The 17,058-nt window shown below is 43.0% G+C and overlaps 1 protein-coding gene across 1 annotated transcript in view; it reads right to left on the reverse strand.

Moving 5' to 3' along the window:
• TRPC7 (transient receptor potential cation channel subfamily C member 7) overlaps nucleotides 1-8,377 on the reverse strand; it is a 1,554,154-nt gene extending 1,545,777 nt beyond the window's left edge. Inside the window, exon 1 of the mRNA XM_086931521.1 lies at nucleotides 7,946-8,377. The gene's annotated coding sequence lies outside the window, so the exon portion shown is untranslated. The remainder of the gene's footprint in view (nucleotides 1-7,945) is intronic.
• Between the last annotated feature and the right edge of the window lie 8,681 nt (nucleotides 8,378-17,058).

The following is a 17,058-nucleotide window of genomic DNA, read 5'->3' on the forward strand; positions in this document are numbered from 1 at the left end:
GCTGATCTTTGCTGGAGTGAGTCCTAACCTCCAATTGGTACACTTTAGGTCCTGGAGACTTGGCTGCTGTTGGATAGTACTCCTCCTGCCTGCACCGCAAAAGCTGGGAATGAAAAACGTTTGCCAACTTTTCCTCCAAAGAACTGGCTGGATACCAGAATCACCATTGTGCCAAAGCTGTCAATGTTAAATCACCGGTTGGATACAACTTGCTTGTTTGCCCCGCTGAAGGAGATCTGACTTCCAGAAATGATTTTGAGTCCGAACATAGAAGGCTCCATCAGGAACAATGCCAAACAGCAGCCCGTAGACATTGAGTCCATCCAGGCCACATACTTTGGACTTTTCCCACTAGGAGCTTTCTTACCTTTGTCGATGACGCACCAGGACTCAGTTGTTCAGCAACCTATGGTTGTTGAGCCCTGCTTTGAATCCAGTTGGCAGCTTGCCCCACTAACGATTTGTTGAAGACCACTTTTGCTCCAGAAAAGTTTGTAAGTTAGAAGGTAAACTTTCCATTGGGACGAACTTGGTCCATGTATCTGACTCATGCCACATCTCGGTCACCCTAAACCTTTCACTTTGATCCAATTTAGCCCATCCAGATAACCAAGTTTGGCCATTTGTATTTTTTGCACTATGTATAACTCAATCTTAATTCACATTTCTTGCTCTATTAATTGGATTTTTTACATTTTATTTATTACTATTTTTCTAAATTAGTTGTTTTTTGTGTTGTATTGTTTGAGAACTGCACAAATACTTTATACATTCCCTCTAAGGTAAGCCTGACTGCTAGTGTGCTAAGCTACCAGAAGGTTAAGTACAAGTTTAATTACTGTTTTTTGGGGTTCACCCTGACAAGGATTTTGATTATTATTTGAAGTGGATTCTCACCCAACCTCAGCTAATACTCCAAATTTTACAGTGAGTCTTCCCTTGTCGATTTAATTTGATTGTCCCATCCACCTTGCTTGTTTTGGCCCAGATTCATGTCATAAATTTATATAAATATGTATTTTAACGTTTACAGGCAAATAGTGTTTTTAACTGTTAAATCTTTTTTGACAATCCCATTGAAAGTCTTTGCATGTTTGTGGATTTGTGCAAAGTTCTCATTGACTCTTGGAAATGGTCAGAAGTTTTTCTCCTGTCAAAGGCAGATATAAATACTTTTCCAAGCTAGAAATTTGCAATGAACATCCAAACATTTGGTGATTTGTAGGCTAATGAGGTTTGTAACTGACTTGTTTGGACATTTTCAAATGGGAAAATACACATATACTCTTGCAAAATTGAATATATAAATGGATTTTGATAGTACTCCGGGGAAAACTGCACAGTCATTGCTTCATAAAAATACTTGTAAATGACACATATTTCCTAAATATATATGTAAAAGGAACCCTACATGTGTAGATTTACACATTTTGAGACTCAGACATTGGTCATTATCTGCATTAACCCTGACCGGTTGTAGGATCATTCTTTACCACTATTTCTGGACTTGTCTTGATCTAAAACGTATTCCCTGGCCCACTTCATATTTGTTCCTCTAAATATTGTTAATCACAAGCCCAGTTTTGTCATGTGAATTGCCAAATTCCTACTCCTGTTCTGCACTGTTCAAAATAAATGTTTATGCTTAATACCTGCTAGTTCCTGGGAGCCTGCCTTTCATCATACGGATAAGTTCTGTCTGGAAAAGAGCAAGCACAAAGATCCTGGGCTCGATTCGCAAGAGTAATCTGAGACAAAATCCTAACTTTATGACTTTCGGTATTCACAAAAGGCATTTAGGAGTAGTAAAGTTAGGATTTTGTGTTAAGATTGTCATAGGTTTTGGTCTTAAGACAGAATCCTAACTTAAGTAGTCATCCCAAAATTGTATATTTTGACTTGTTCTAAACAATTTCTTAAATCATGTACAAAATCCCAAAGATTTAAACGTCCTTCACATTATGGCCTCTAGTATTGGTTTGGCATTTAATCTTCGTTTGAAACTTTGTGACAAAATTCCTAACAGGTATATATGGATGTTAATCAATGTTATTGCATTTTCTGTTGAAAATTTTCTATGCCCCAATACAATTTAAAAGAAAACTTGATGATGATGACTACTACCATCATCATAATATTATGGTCATGGGATATGACTATGTTTGTAATCTCCACCATGCCTAAAACAGACTAAACCCGTGTTTTAAATATTTGTTCTTTATTGTTCCAAAAGATGACGTTGGTCCTCTTCTTTGCTGTCCTGTCTTAATATATGCAAAATGTATACTCTTGAAATTCAGAAAATGGATGTCATTGAGATGTTAATGAGAAATGTCTTCACATCTTTTTGGACGAGAGATATATTAACTACGAAACTAAGGGGCATATCATCAAGGAGTATTCAGCCGCTTTAGCGGCCCATTTCGGCCGAAAAGCTGCGATTTTTCTAACGCCCAATCATCAATGACACGCTAATGCGTGTTTCCTTGAGTAAGCAGCCCTTCAAAAGCCACTTTGCATGTCAGCAATGAACATCGCTAATGACATGCAGAGTAGGCGTTCCCCGACATTACTCCGTGGAAATCCGCGCTGACATGGCAGCGCACTATTAGGAAGCTTCGAGCAAACCTGCGGCGCGTTTAAATAAACCGCGCTAACCGCAGTTATAGCGGGTTTGTTACGCCTGGTTGGAAACTGACTTTGCCATACTTATAATGGCAGGTGGATTGTACAGCTTAGGCAACGGGGCATATTATCAATGAAACACAATATATATCTCATTTCCCGCATTGCACAATTCTGTTTGACACCGCTATCATAGGATTTTTGTGCTGTGGAGATATGCGTTGATGATAACGCGATATCTTGGCGATTAAATCCTGCGATATGTGGCATTAAACAGAATCACGCAAAGCGGGAAATGCGATATTTATTGCGTTTCATTGATAATGTGCCCCTAAGTTGTGAGAGGAGAAGCAAGGCAGGGGCAGAGTAATATATAAAAGATAAAAACATTAATGATTATAGCAAAGAAGTCTGCATGAAGTGCCACTCTGTTGTACAAAAGTGCCATAGATATCAAAATTAATGTAAAATTATTGCATTTTATAAACCAAGAATCATAGTGATCGTGTGTCCATACCCAGCCACTCTGAAAGAGTGTTTTTTTTTCTGTTATGACTCCTCACTATAAATTTCTAAATACATTCATAAATATAGCATCAGAGAAATGAACTTTTATTAGAAAATGAGTAAAGATTTACATTGAACAACACTTTTTTCAATACTAGTTGCATAGCTTACAATAAAAACTGAGGGCCTCACTTCTCAGTACGCCCTCCTCACGACACCAATGATGCGTCATATTGTAAATATGACGCATCATGTCCCAAGGAAGGACAGATACGTCAGTATAACTGACGTATCTATCAGCGCAAAAAGTGGTGCATTCATTGCTGGAGTTGCGTCGGAAGCCTGACGCAACTCCATCAATGTTCCTTTCACATGGTGCAAGCCCCATGTGAAAGGGCTTGCGTCACCCCTACGCCTGCCATGAGGCAGGCGTAAGGTTTTGACGCATTGGCGTCCTAGAAGTGCCGCAGCAAAATCTCATAGATTTCGCTGCGCCACTCCTACAGCCCTTTTTTGCAGGGGCAAGCCCACCCTGCATACATTATACCTGGCGCAGGTATGATATAGCACAGGGGATTACAAAGTGACGCATCTACCCAGATGCGTCACTTCGTAAATATGGCGCAACATGGCACATTTTTTACGCCACTGGTGCGTGAAAAAAAAATTGACGCACCGGTGGGCAAAAGTGACGCTGGGGCTCATAAATGAGCCCCTTAGAATTAAAAACATAATGTGGACATATTGAAGGTATTAAAAAGAACCACCTTGTCCCAATTGCATTATAATAAGTGGCCAAGATTTTTCGATACAATTCTGTGACTATGAATGAAACCAAAAATATTTCTAAATTATCGTCAGTTTCCTGCATCAGTGCATTCATTAAGCTACAATAATAATTTGATTATATTGCATTTTAGCTACAGGTGTTAATGTTTTCATTGACTGTAGTACTAGTATGAGGCAATAAAGGAGTTATGCATCATCCACTTGAAGGAAATAAACAAACCCTCAGGTAAAACAAGCTAGCAGCAGATGGAATTATAATGAAATGATACAGCACTGTCAACAGTCAGGCAGTTTTAAAGCAATACTATTTTACAAGAGTAATTATGTCTCGGTTTCTCAATATTCTAACATTATTGAAAAAAAACATATTAAAAAATAACAACAGACCTTGTAGGAAATTATGTTAAATAACACTGGTCCTCTGTGGATCGAGACTGGGGAGAACAGTGAACCAGGAAATTTAGCGGGTTATTTAAACAGTATGGCACAGAGAACTCCATTCCTTCAGGGTAACAGGGCATGGACTCTGCTGCTGTGGTGACCTGCATCCTGCAGAGATCTGTCTGCATGGAGGATCTCTGGACTGTTCCTTTAAATGAGCCAGTGGAGCACCTTTGAAGACACTGAAGTTTGCAGAGTGGAGTCATGTTTTTTGCGCCTGCACTGCAGAGTTTTCTATATTTTCAAAGAGAAACTAACAAAGCAGGAGGGAACTAAAAGTCCTTAGCAAGCTGTTTTTCTTTCTCCTGCATGTGTGATCATATATTGGTTGTCCTGTTCAGGACCACCAGGCTTTCCCAGACCATACCAAGTAGGTATAAAGCACATTGAATCCTCTACCCTGAACAGGGCAGATGGTATGATATACTTCGACCCATGGCCCAATGTCAGTTGGGCAGTTAGTCAATATTTCCATCAGCGGAGTCTTCAGAGGCGCTGCTGGCAGAGACATGATGGTATGCCCAACTCTAACTAGAGTATCCCAACGGGGAGAATAATGGACAGCGAACTCCTCCATGTTTGTGGCAGTGTCATGCCTGCCAAACTCGAAATAAAGCACTTGAACTCCATTTCCAGTTTACCAAAATGTGTGAAACTGGACAAATCGTGTCATCTCTCTGAGATTTGGTTCACTTACCTGCCTAATATGAGAATGCCTAGAAGTGAGCTAAATGCCAGCATTAAGGCCTTTGTATTTACATTCTCTGTAACTTATGATGTTTTTGCACTGAAGTTAATGCCCAACTGTCATACCATTCATTAGGCAGGCAATGCAAGGTCCCTGCAGTTATGCCTGTTAACACCGCCCCTAGGGCCTTATTTATGACGCACCAGCGGTGTGAAAAATGCGCCTTGTTGCGCCATATTTAAAAAGTGACGCATCTAGGTAGATGCGTCACTTTTTAAACCCCTGCGCCACATTATACCTACGCCAGGTATAATATATGCAGAGGGGGCGTTCCACCGCAAAAAGCCTTGTAATAGTGACGCAGTGAAATCTATGAGATTTCACTGCGTCACTTTTAGGACGCTGTTGCGTCAAAATCTTGCGCCTGCCTCACAGCAGGCGTAAGACTGACGCAAGCCCTTTCACATGGGGCTTGCCCGATGTGAAAGGACGCATTGCAGGAGTTTCATCACTTTTGTGACACACTCCAGCAATGCGTCACTTTTGCGCTTACAAAAACTCCTTGCAACATGATGCGTCATACATTAAATATGACGCATCAGGAATGTCGCAAGGAGTGCGCAGTTAAAAGTGACGCATCGCTGTTTTCACGCAGCGATGCGTCACTTTTCATAAATGAGGCCCCTAGAAGTTACTGATACTGGGCTCATCAGTAGGTCTGAGGGGTGGAGGAACCACAGTATTGTAAGTGGGACACTGAAGGTCCCATTGGAAATGATCAGTTCATCTGGGAATCGGTAATGATGGTGACATCTACCCTGGCTAGTCTTCTTTTCATTCCCATTCTTTGCCTGCAGACTCCAGCTGCAAGTAGCAGATGACGTCTCTGGGGGAAATACTGCTGAACTGCCCAGCTGCTGTAGATACACGCTGAGCCATTCTCTCCTGTTATCAGCCCCACCATCGGATGGCAAGAAGGCTCCTTGAAGAAGCCTGGTCATCGCCACACTACAAATAATGGCAGAGATCCACTGGTCATACCCATCTAGCTGACTAGGAAAAGTGCACAAGACCACTCACCCTTATGCCATGCCTCACATTGTCAACTAAAGCTTCGGACCACATACCTCAGGAGCGCGTGCCTTAACCAACATGTGTATTCAGAAAAATCTCTTCGGGTCAGGTATCTGCTCAGCATTCAAGCAGTCAGAAGCACACCTAAATTACCTGAAATCTATATATACATAGAAACGGTACATACATGCAGATACGTCCGTCTTTGTATGTTTGCACGTGGACGTGTCTGTCTGTCTGTCTCGCTCTATCCCCTTCTCTGCCTTTCTACTCATAGATCAACTCAATAAAATATCGATAAACATATTCATAAATGACATTGCACATGACATGAGCATACTGCTGCTTTTGTTAATGTCTTCAAAACAGGGGAGACCCAATAAACCCATGTAGGCTTGGGCAATAAGTATTTCAAAACACTATGCTACAAGGGATTCGATGCTGACGAGAGACGCCTCATTTAATTTTCAACTCCTCGATATTAAAATATACAAGTAACGTTACTGAACCAATGCAAGTCATTACGACTATAAAGAAGAAAGTTTGTATTTACAATACATCTAAGGTTTGAATTAATTTCCTTGATGTCCTTGCCGTTCATCCGATCTGGAAACCATTTCACTCGAAATTTCAGGGAGTCTATCACAGCAATGAAAATATTCTGTCCTGAAGATGGTCTTCATGACGACTGCTTAAAAGACCGAAACGTCGACAATCCCATCATCTCCAATACGTTGCACTGTCATCAACTGATGACCTTTGTTTATTATTTATACTTGGTTGTTCTGCATATTCATTTGGAGTAGATGGTTTAGCTGTGAACTGAAGTGATACCATCATTTTCACCTCTGTTCTTAGCTTTTTTGCTTAGATTTATTCTTTTGTCTCCCAAGATACTAATTGACTATCATCATCAAATATATATAAACATGCTTTACAAAATACATCTTGATATCTCTGTGTATTTCCTTCCATTGATTAATTCTTCTTTATTTATTGTGATATTGTGTTGATACACCGGAGCTTGATACAGATGTACAACTCCTAACTGCTTTTGTTAATGATCACCTAACTGTACTCTTTTTTCAAATAAAACGTATTTTCAAAACTACCATTGTTTTCCTGGCATCAGGTCAGTGTTTAGTTTGTAGAGGCGCCGCTGCTTTTGTAGATCAGGCAGTAGACGGCCACTCACCTTACTCCACCTGCTCATTCATGTTTCACTGCTCTTCCTCTGCCCTGGGGGAGGCACTTCATGCCAGCAGGTGGCACACTCACTCTAAACGACTGGCACCATTTTTACTGAAGCAATCCATTAAATAGACTTCCACGCGCGTTAACTTTCAACAAATCCCTAATTTATTTTATTTTGTCGAGATAATCGTAAAATCTATAGCTTCCGAACAAGGATGACCTAACTGCGCAATTTTTAGGAAACGTAATGTCCCTTTTATTTAGCAGGCAATTGAACCACTTGCATGCAATAATTCTCATAGTAAAATATTTACACATAATGAAAAAGAACAAGCAATGAGAAAGAGAAAACCAATTTAATTCAAAAGAGCTATAATTCACAGGAACAGGCTAGCCAGTGCACAATCTCGTTCATTCCCGAACGAGTGTTTTAGAGGCAGGCTTGGCAATCACAGACATAGCAGCATGATTTTTTTGATTATTATACAGAAATCAGTATTACCAAACATAAATTGCTTGTTTCACTTGAAAAGCAGAAATATCATTGAGTTTACCACAGCTTAGTCAAAAGCTCTAGATACAGAGAGCGTCATACAAAGTTTAGTCTATAAAATGCAAACGACTTACCAGTTGCTTAAAATGGTCCTGAACGTGCGTGGTCTGTTTACATTGCGCTTCGTGGCCGCAGACCCCGGCCGCCGGTTCCCATCTCTGGGGTCAGGCGCGGCGCGGCTGAGGTCAAGCGGCGCGAGCAGACGGACGCATGGCTGTCAATCCTTCGGGTCAGGCGCTGTTCCTGGTCCTGAAAGACAAAGCCCGTCTGCGGAAGGGACTGCTATCAAGCAAAGCTGGCCAGTCAGATGTCGCTCTCGCCGGAGCTGTAATAGTGCATTACTCCTGGCAGACTGAGGAAAATTGTCACGTTCACTTGGACGAAGGTAGAATTACATACTCAACTGTTCAGGAAAAAATAGATATCCCTGGTCATACATGTGCTGTTCTTTTCCAACTGCCGCTTCAGTGGCGAGGTAGCCAATCCTGTGCAAAACTAAAAAAAGAAAAAAATGCAAGCTCTCTGATGCTCGAAAGCCAGCTTCTTGTGACATGGGACATAAATGTGCATCCTGATGGAACACAGCCGAGCCACGCTGCTCCCTTCACAGCGTCCGCCTTGACATGGCAGTGCCTGGCGTCTGCAGCTTCGCGCCAGCGTGGGGGAGACGCTGCCAGACGCTGCGATCCACGCTTAAAATTGCCTTGAGGCACAGGTCCGTTTTACGTGATCCTTCGACAGCGGCGTTGCATTCCAAGTACTTCTGTATTCAAAAACAGAACACATATCAGATCAGTGGCTGCAGTTAATATTTCAGCTCCGACCCCTGACTGCTGCCTGCACGGTCTAGTTGGAATCGCAGTCAGGCTTGTCTGTACAGTAGCTTCAAAGGAACTAAGGGAAGCCTTCGAGCAAGGCAGCGGCTTATGATGATGACACAGAATTAATGGGCCTCTTTACAAGAAACATCACAGTTTTCCCCCTATTGTGATGATTTAATTGGTTCAGACGAGATATGCTTTTTCTCCTTGAAGTGAATTCATGTCCACTTCTTTTTTCCATCTGAGCAGATTTTCCGTGACGAGCTCACGTGCACCTCCTTTCAATTGAAAGAGAGAGGGGGCAGCACGCACTTCAGTTTTCAAGCTCGTGTGATCTACGACATTGTTTTCTTATCCACGTCTGTTACACAATAAACTTGCTCAACGTCATTTTCAAATACATTGGAAATCCACTTTTAAATAAGGGATATCATAAGTATAAGAGTCAAATATTGTGCCAAACTAAAATTCCGAAGCACCCACAAGTAGGCTTTATTGTACAAAGTTGGAAAATGTGTTTTATTTCGTTTCTGGGGGCTTTCATGTGCAACATGCATAGCACAGTTCTGTCCACAGAAGATTGCAAGGACGCATGTGGTACCTTGATTCGATGGCCAACACCATTATGTTAATTTTTAATCGGTCTTAAAAAATCTTCCCAAGGTAAGTGATACTACAGTGCGGTGAAGAGTGAACTTTGAATACACAGAATGTGCTTCGCCATACAGGCAAAGGATGGACAGAGACTAAGCATGTGCGCAAAATCCGTTCCGCTCGCGGATTTCGCAGATTTTCGGTAAATCCGCGATCCACGAACTCCCGCGAATTCACTGAAAATCAGCGATATCCGTGAGCGCCGGATTTGGGGGGCAAAAGTTCAAGCATGTTCAACTTGTAACTATTTTAGGATGGCGCCGGCAAGCTGCCAGCGCCATCCTAAAATAGGTACTAAGTTAGCTTCAACAGGAAGCACTAATAGATAAAATAAAGCAGGTGTTCGAGCACTTGCTTTATTTTATCTATTAGTGCTTCCTGATGAAGCTAATTTAGTAACTATTTTAGGATGGCGCTGGCAGCTTGCCGACGCCATCCTAAAATAGTTACAGCCCAAAAATGTGAGTTTTGTCGAGGTTGGGCAGGTGTGCGTTCTCCCCATATCTATCGTCGAAAATTAGCTATGATGCTTGATGGAGGCCTTTGCATTATTGACTTTCACGAGCTCAATCCCTGTGCAGTTCCTGTGACCACAAGCTTCTCTGATCCGTGCCTGTCCTTTTATACACACAAGAGGCATGTGAACTCGCATATAAGGCTCGCCCGTTTGGCCCTGCCCCTCACACTAGCGATGTGCACCGTTTTCCAGCCCTTTACCCACTATGAAGGACAGCTCACTCGAGGGACCCCAGTGCTTTTCGGTGTGATGGCAAAGTTAATCAGCCACCCCAAAAATGTGAGTTTTGTCGAGGCTGGGCAGGTTTGCGTTCTCCCCATATCTATCGTCGAAAATTAGCTATGAGCCTATGACTGCTCCGAGCCTTCTCCATCTTATAGGGGTAACAAGATCGAGTTCAGGTGTCGGTAACAGTGGTTGTTTCAGCAACAGAAAGCATTTTTCTGGGAGAATCCGTCGGAGCTTCATTGCAGCACAGCCATCACAGTCGGCCATGCCCCCCACCATCGCAATTGTTCTGAGGTGCTCTTCGGTGTGATGGCAAAGTTAATCAGCTCCCCCAAAAATGTGAGTTTTGTCGAGGCGAGTCGAGCTCAATCCCTGTGCAGTTCCTGTGACCACGAGCTTCTCTGATCCGTGCCTGTCCTTTTATGCACACAAGAGGCATGTGAACTCGTATATAAGCATCGCCCGTTTGGCCCTGCCCCTCACACTAGTGATGTGCACCGTTTTCCCGCCCGGCCTTTACCCACACAATCCGCAAAATCCGCGAATTCGCAAATTCGCGGATTTTTCGGATCCCGAATTCGTAAATTTGCAAATTCGAGAATTGCGAATTCGCAAAATTCGCCCATGCTTAACAGAGACACCATTCCAGTTAGCCATTTAATTTCCAATTAGAACCATAAAAAGTGTTGGCCAAACTTCTGCACAAACTCATATAAGTGTACAAAATGATGTGAAAGGACGGTTGCAAACCATAATCATAGAGTAACACAGGGCAGGAGGCTTGTGAGAGGATGAGTTTTTACAAGGATATGAGAGGAGGGTAAAGCAGCTGAATGGACAGAGACTAGGTCTGATTGTTCAGAGGCTAGCAGGGAGAATGAGCAAAAATAGGAGTTTGTGCAAGTTAGGTGGCAGATAGTAACAAGCAAGGAGCGACTGGGTGCAAGTGCAAGGATGCATTTAACGACGATTGACAGAAAACGAAGCTGGAGAAACAGGATGAGAGTGAAAAACAGCAGTCAGGTGCTGAAAGGAGAAACCCACGTTGTAGAAGTCAAGCAGAAAAGACGGTGGATAAAGGTGGCTGGTGCAAATATTATTGCAATGTTATTTTGTAGACACTATCATCAGCTTAAATATGGACGCAGATCGTAACATCTGCTTGATGGGCAATAATCTGGCTTTTCCTGGCATTGCAGCACAGTAAAACATTCCTACATCTACCAACGCGACCAATACTTCTCAGAGTAATGTCTCCTCTAAGAGGTTACACAGTACCTACTGCAGCAACAACTAGAGGAATAGCCTACGAAAGTGCTATAGGGGCACCAGGTCCCAGCAGGGCCTTTGCAGCTCAATTATCAACTGTTGTGTACTACCAAAACGGGAGTTGGGGCACTAATTTGAGTGCTTGCATTATAACCTATTGTACCCTTGCGACACCATTTGCAGCAAGACCCATGCTTTGAGTGTAAAGGTGACACAATATCACTTGCACTCTGGGAGCCTTAAAGCTAGAATCTGAGATAAACCTCTCGACAGTCACAGTCCACATATCACGAGTTTGTTTCTGTAACACCTGTTTTTGAAGGTTCTATTGAAGATCTAGCTAACAGAGTCTGCCTGCTATGGGAGACACGCTTGAAGATGCTTCAGAATTCTCTTTTCTGTGTTTTAAGCTGTATATGCAGATAACATGATTGTTGTCAGCAACTTCTGGAGCTGGGGTAGACCCCAACATTTTTCAATGCATAGTTATGGTGTAAACTGTTTACAGGGAAACATGGTACATTGTGTGAGATCCATTGGTGTCTCCTTCTTGTTTTTCAGTAGGTGCTGGGGCTGTCAGCTATAAACAATATATTTTCCTTCACCGTATTTATACAGAATAACTTAGCAGGGTTGTACAGAAGATACATTCTATGGCAAAACTGAGATCATTGCGTGAAAAAATAAACACAAACTACCTAAACCGATTAAGGACAGCATCATAAATCTGAAACATCTTTAGAATGTCTAGTCAAATATTGAATCCAAGAAGAATCTTGTCCTATAACTTTATCACATCACACAACCGCGGTGCCCAAAGGCGGCCCCAGTGGCCGGAGGAGCTGAAACAGGGCTGAGCGTGCACCATAAACTGTGGTTCGCCCCCCCCAACTCCCTAAGCAGAGCGCCACCATTGAAACTATGGGAGCAGTGAATAACCTGAGGAAGGCGCATGTGGGTGCTGAGGCCTGCGAGTGACTCGCGGTGCCGAGAAGCGGGGCTCCGCTGGCCGAGGGGCAGGCGACACCTCCGGCGCTGGAACCGGCAGCCACTGGTGAGAGCCAGGCTGCGTTGGTGCCTGGCAGCAGACACGGAGATCAGAGTGCCACGGCTGTGTCGGGATCTGAAGTGTATCGCACCTGCCTAACAACTTAGGAACTACAAGGTCCAGAATTCCCTGCTGGTGAGAGGTGGGGCCTATATAATCACCTTCATCCCGGAAGTCGGGTTGTATTGGATTCTAGTTTTCTGTACCGTTGCGGAGCGGCTGCTCCGCTTCTGCCCTGGAGATCTGTGGTGCTTCGCAGATGTTTCTGCAGAAAACACGGACTCCAGTGTTTGGCCGTCTGGATTTGAACTGGTACTTTTGGGCGTCTACAAGCTCATGGAGGGGTGAGTTCTTTAACCGCTACTTTTTGCCGGTGCTTCGTGGTGCTTCACAGAAGTTCTGCTGAAGACACAAACTCTTGGCTTCTGTTAATTCAGACCGGTGGTGCGGCGCAGTCCGCGAAGAATCGAGGAAGGAGCGGTTGGATTCCTTAACCGCAAAATACTTAGTTGGGATTTGGAGACCTCGCGCTGAGAGGAATTCTGCAGTTCTCAGGCGAAGCGCGGTCCCTATGAACCAGCCGGATCAGGACTCAACGTAGGAGCCCAGAGATACTGTAGACTCCGTAATTATTGCGTTCTGGGTTCGGCCTTCTAAGGGACTTGGAATACATTGTTTCAGTGACTTTTTGTTTTATGGGAGTTTGTCAGTTTTCACACTACTTTGTTTAGGTGCAACCAGCTGTGGATTACGATCTCTCTCTCTCTCCGTGAAGTAACAGAAGGAGAGATTGTCCTTGGGATTCCTCTTGCTATTGCTGCAACTACTTTCTACTGTGAGGGTTTTTCGTTCATTCCTTCATCTGCTTGGTGTCTGATCCTTGGTATGTACGAAGTGGGAGTGTTGTGTGAATTAGGTGAAGCACAGAGTGAGGGAGAGGGGCGGACGTAGTCCAACTGGCATGTTCAATGACTTAGAGTTTATTCTTAACCAAGATGGAAGGGAATTCTTCATCATCCTGGCAGGCGATCTAAAACTGCACTTTTGAGCCCTACTTTGGAAAGTGAGATGGACTTCCTGGTAGAAGAGGATAAACTTTGGAAGGTTCCATCCCTACAACTAGCATCTATTAAGAAAGGTACAGAAGCAGCTCTCCACTGGATGGGATTTTGCCTAGAATGGGGTCTGAGAGCCGTGAATGGGCATACCGCCTCAGATAAAAATGGGACGCATGCATTTGATAATGGCCATAGGTCGAGTAGGATTGATTACATCCTTATTAGGGCTGAGTGCTGGTCCTCTCTGGTTGATATGATAGTGGTGAATCGCCCAGAGAGTGATCATAACCCACTGGTGCTCAGCCTAGCTCTTGATAGTAGTCATCTGAAGGGAGCCTCGAATGATTGTGCCACGGCAGATGTGTTCTTGGAGAATGATAGGAGAAGGGTGCAGTGGTGTAGGGTTGTGGAGGAGCCCGTCATCCTAAAAATAATCTCAGGGAAAGTTGTGGAGTCAACGCTTGCGATGGAGAATACGACGTATCCTGTTGACATTTGTGGGCTACGTGATAATCTTTTTAATTCTCTGAAATCCCTCTATTTTACTTCTAAAAAAAACGGGAAAAAAATCCAAACACCACTGGGTTAGTGTAAGTGGTATAATCGTATGTGTCGCCAGGCCCACACTAGCCTAATTGCAGGACTCAAGTCACGTGACAGTGCAGCAATACGGAAGGGTAGGCAGGAATTCAAAAAGTGTCAGAAGGAGGCTAAAATAGCTTGGGATGACAAACACTGGCAGGATCTTTATGAGGCCAGTTTATCGTCCAATCAATCGAGGTGCTGGCAGGTTCTCAAATGGGGGAATTCTTATGAGTCTCAACTCCCCTCCAACCATGTAGCGGCAGCAGATTGGGTAGCATACTTCGGGGCACAGTTTAGTAACCTAGGTTCTTCAGTAGCCTCTGGCGCAAGTGTGCGTTTGGCCCTGCCTAATGTAGAGCTGGCTTTAAGCCTGACCAAAGGGGGGAAAGCTACCGGCATAGACTGCATTCCCTCAGATCTTTTCAAATTTGATCAAGCGGCTTGGGTCCCTTATATATTGAAAGTTGCTAATGCTCTGGCAGATGGAGCACCAATACCAGACTCATGGCAGGGGGTGGAAATCCTTCCAATTTTTTAAAAGGGGATCGCTCACTGCCAGTAAACTATCATCCGATTAGCCTAATTGACGCCATCCAAAAGATCATCTCACCGATGGTGCTGTTTAAGATCTCAGCATGGATGGATAAAATGTCAATACTGTCACCCATGCAGGCTGGCTTCAGGCCCTGCGTAAGCACTATAGATCAGGTCTTAGGAGTTATTCTTATATATTGGAAGGTGGTGGTTTTAAGTGGAGGAGTGATCTATGCGGCTTTCGTGGACCTAAAGTCCGCTTTCGATTTGGTTCCAAGAGCCAAATTGTGGGAAGCTCTGACACTAATGGGACTGCCGAAGAATCTGTTGAACATAATCATAAGACTTCATGAGAAAAATTATGCCCAGGTTCGATGGGGTATGCAGGGCCAAGTCATCAAAAAGTTTCCGGTGACACGAGGAGTCCACCAAGGATGTGTCCTTGCTCCAACCCTTTTTCTTTTATTCATTAATAGAGCTGTTGAATACTTTTCAGACACACCCACTGACGCCCCTAGCCTGGGCGGTATGAAGTTTCCCCTTCTCATCTTCGCGGATGATACGCTCATACTTTCAAAAACACAAAAGGGACTACAATTGGCACTTAGCAAATTTGAAGAATTCTGTGATGCCAACGACCTGCAGGTTAACACAAGTAAAACCAAGTTTGGTTCTCACAAAAAATAGACCAAGATTAGGCCAAGTAAGTCTTAATGGCACAAATCTGGAACAAGTGAATGAGATGACTTACCTGGAGGTGGTACTCCATTACAGATTAAGATGGACAGCCCAGCTAGATGTATTGTCATTAAAATTCTCTCAGTTGAGTGGGACACTTATTAGGAAGCAGAGATCCTTAACAAGAGAATAAGCCCAGCACTTAAAATTTATAATATCAAGATAAGATCGGCCATTGTATATGGAGCAGATCTTTGGGGCTACGTTGATCTGTCCCAAATTGAGAAAATCCAAAATAAGTTTCTACGAAACTTGGTGGGTCTGCCACAATCGACCCCTATGCTACCATTACTGTTGGCCTTGGGTTGCAATCCAATAGAAGAATTGGCAAAACTGAGGATTATCTTACTTTGGAGGAGAATTTGGGTAACTCCTGAATTGGCTACTTTTGCTGCGGGAATAGATAATCTTAGACATATAGTGGGCTGTGGCAACCTTCCCTGGTTTAAAGCAGTAAAATCCATCTTATCAGATATGGGCCTTATTCAACTATGGTCCGACCCTGGGAAAAATGTGTTCCCTTCAAAAAAGGATCTCAAGGATCAGTTCTGGGCTGTCTATAGAAATAAGTTGATTGTGGAACATAGCTCGTTAACTCTTTCTGGCAGGTTTTTGAGTCACAAGGTGGACCCAGTTCTGGAAAGTTACTGGGACGCCATAGCAAAGAGTAGCGACAGAAAACTTTTTCACCAATTTAGAATAGGACCGGTACCATTAAGATCGTTAGATAAATGTGGGTCTGGGAATTTGTGTCCATGGCGTAAAGATCAGGAGGAATCTGTGGGACACTTCTTTTTTGTTTGTCCTGCATATGCCGACCCACGGAAAAAATGGCTGAAACTAATTTGTAGAAACCTAAACACTAGAAGGGGCAACGAGGCCTTATGGTTGTTAGGGACGGTAACTTCACTCCCAGTGGTCATAGCAGTAGCTAAATTTTTAGGCTGGTCTTGGGTCATTAGAGCTAGGTATCCACAGCGCTAGTTTATCTTTGAACACCCTATGAGTGAGGTTTTTCCCTCATTTTTTTGTTGATATATATATATATATATATATATATATATATATATATATATATATATATATATATATATATATGCACCAAACAATTTCCACCACTTCCGGCGTGCGGCGAGGAAGGAACACAAACCACCACAGCGAGTCAGGCAAGATGCAGATTTTATTTGCGTTTCTTTTCCAGCCTGCAACGACGCGTTTCGGGCTTCAAGAGCCCTTGATCACATTCAGCAATTATCGCGACCGTTTAAAGTTTTATACGTTTTTTAACACCAAATGTACACACCCCCCTGCACTGCATGGTCAGTAGGTCACATGATTACTAAACATGATAAAAAGACTATCACATGGATCTACGTCTTTCCCAGGTTAATTTACAAAAATATATATTTTTGATTAAAAGTAATGTTTTACTAACTGCTTAAATGCGAGTTTGGGCAATTATTATGGCATAGTGGTTTTATAATGTGCAATTGTGAGGACCACTGATATATGTCATCAGGCTTTAAATAACAGGTTAAATCCATTTATAAAGTTTTTACCCAATATGGGTCATTTACACAGTCTCCTAAAAGATTTCTTTCTATATATTTGCTTAAACCACTAGTATATGCCATATGTACATTACAGCCTGTAATCATGTGTTCAGAGTAAAAAGAATGCGAATACTACTAAACCATGACAGATTTCCAACAAATTTCGACATAAAGTGCTTCCT

Source organism: Lissotriton vulgaris, chromosome 7, assembly GCF_964263255.1.
Source record: "Lissotriton vulgaris chromosome 7, aLisVul1.2, whole genome shotgun sequence".
Classification (NCBI taxonomy): Eukaryota; Metazoa; Chordata; class Amphibia; order Caudata; family Salamandridae; genus Lissotriton; species Lissotriton vulgaris.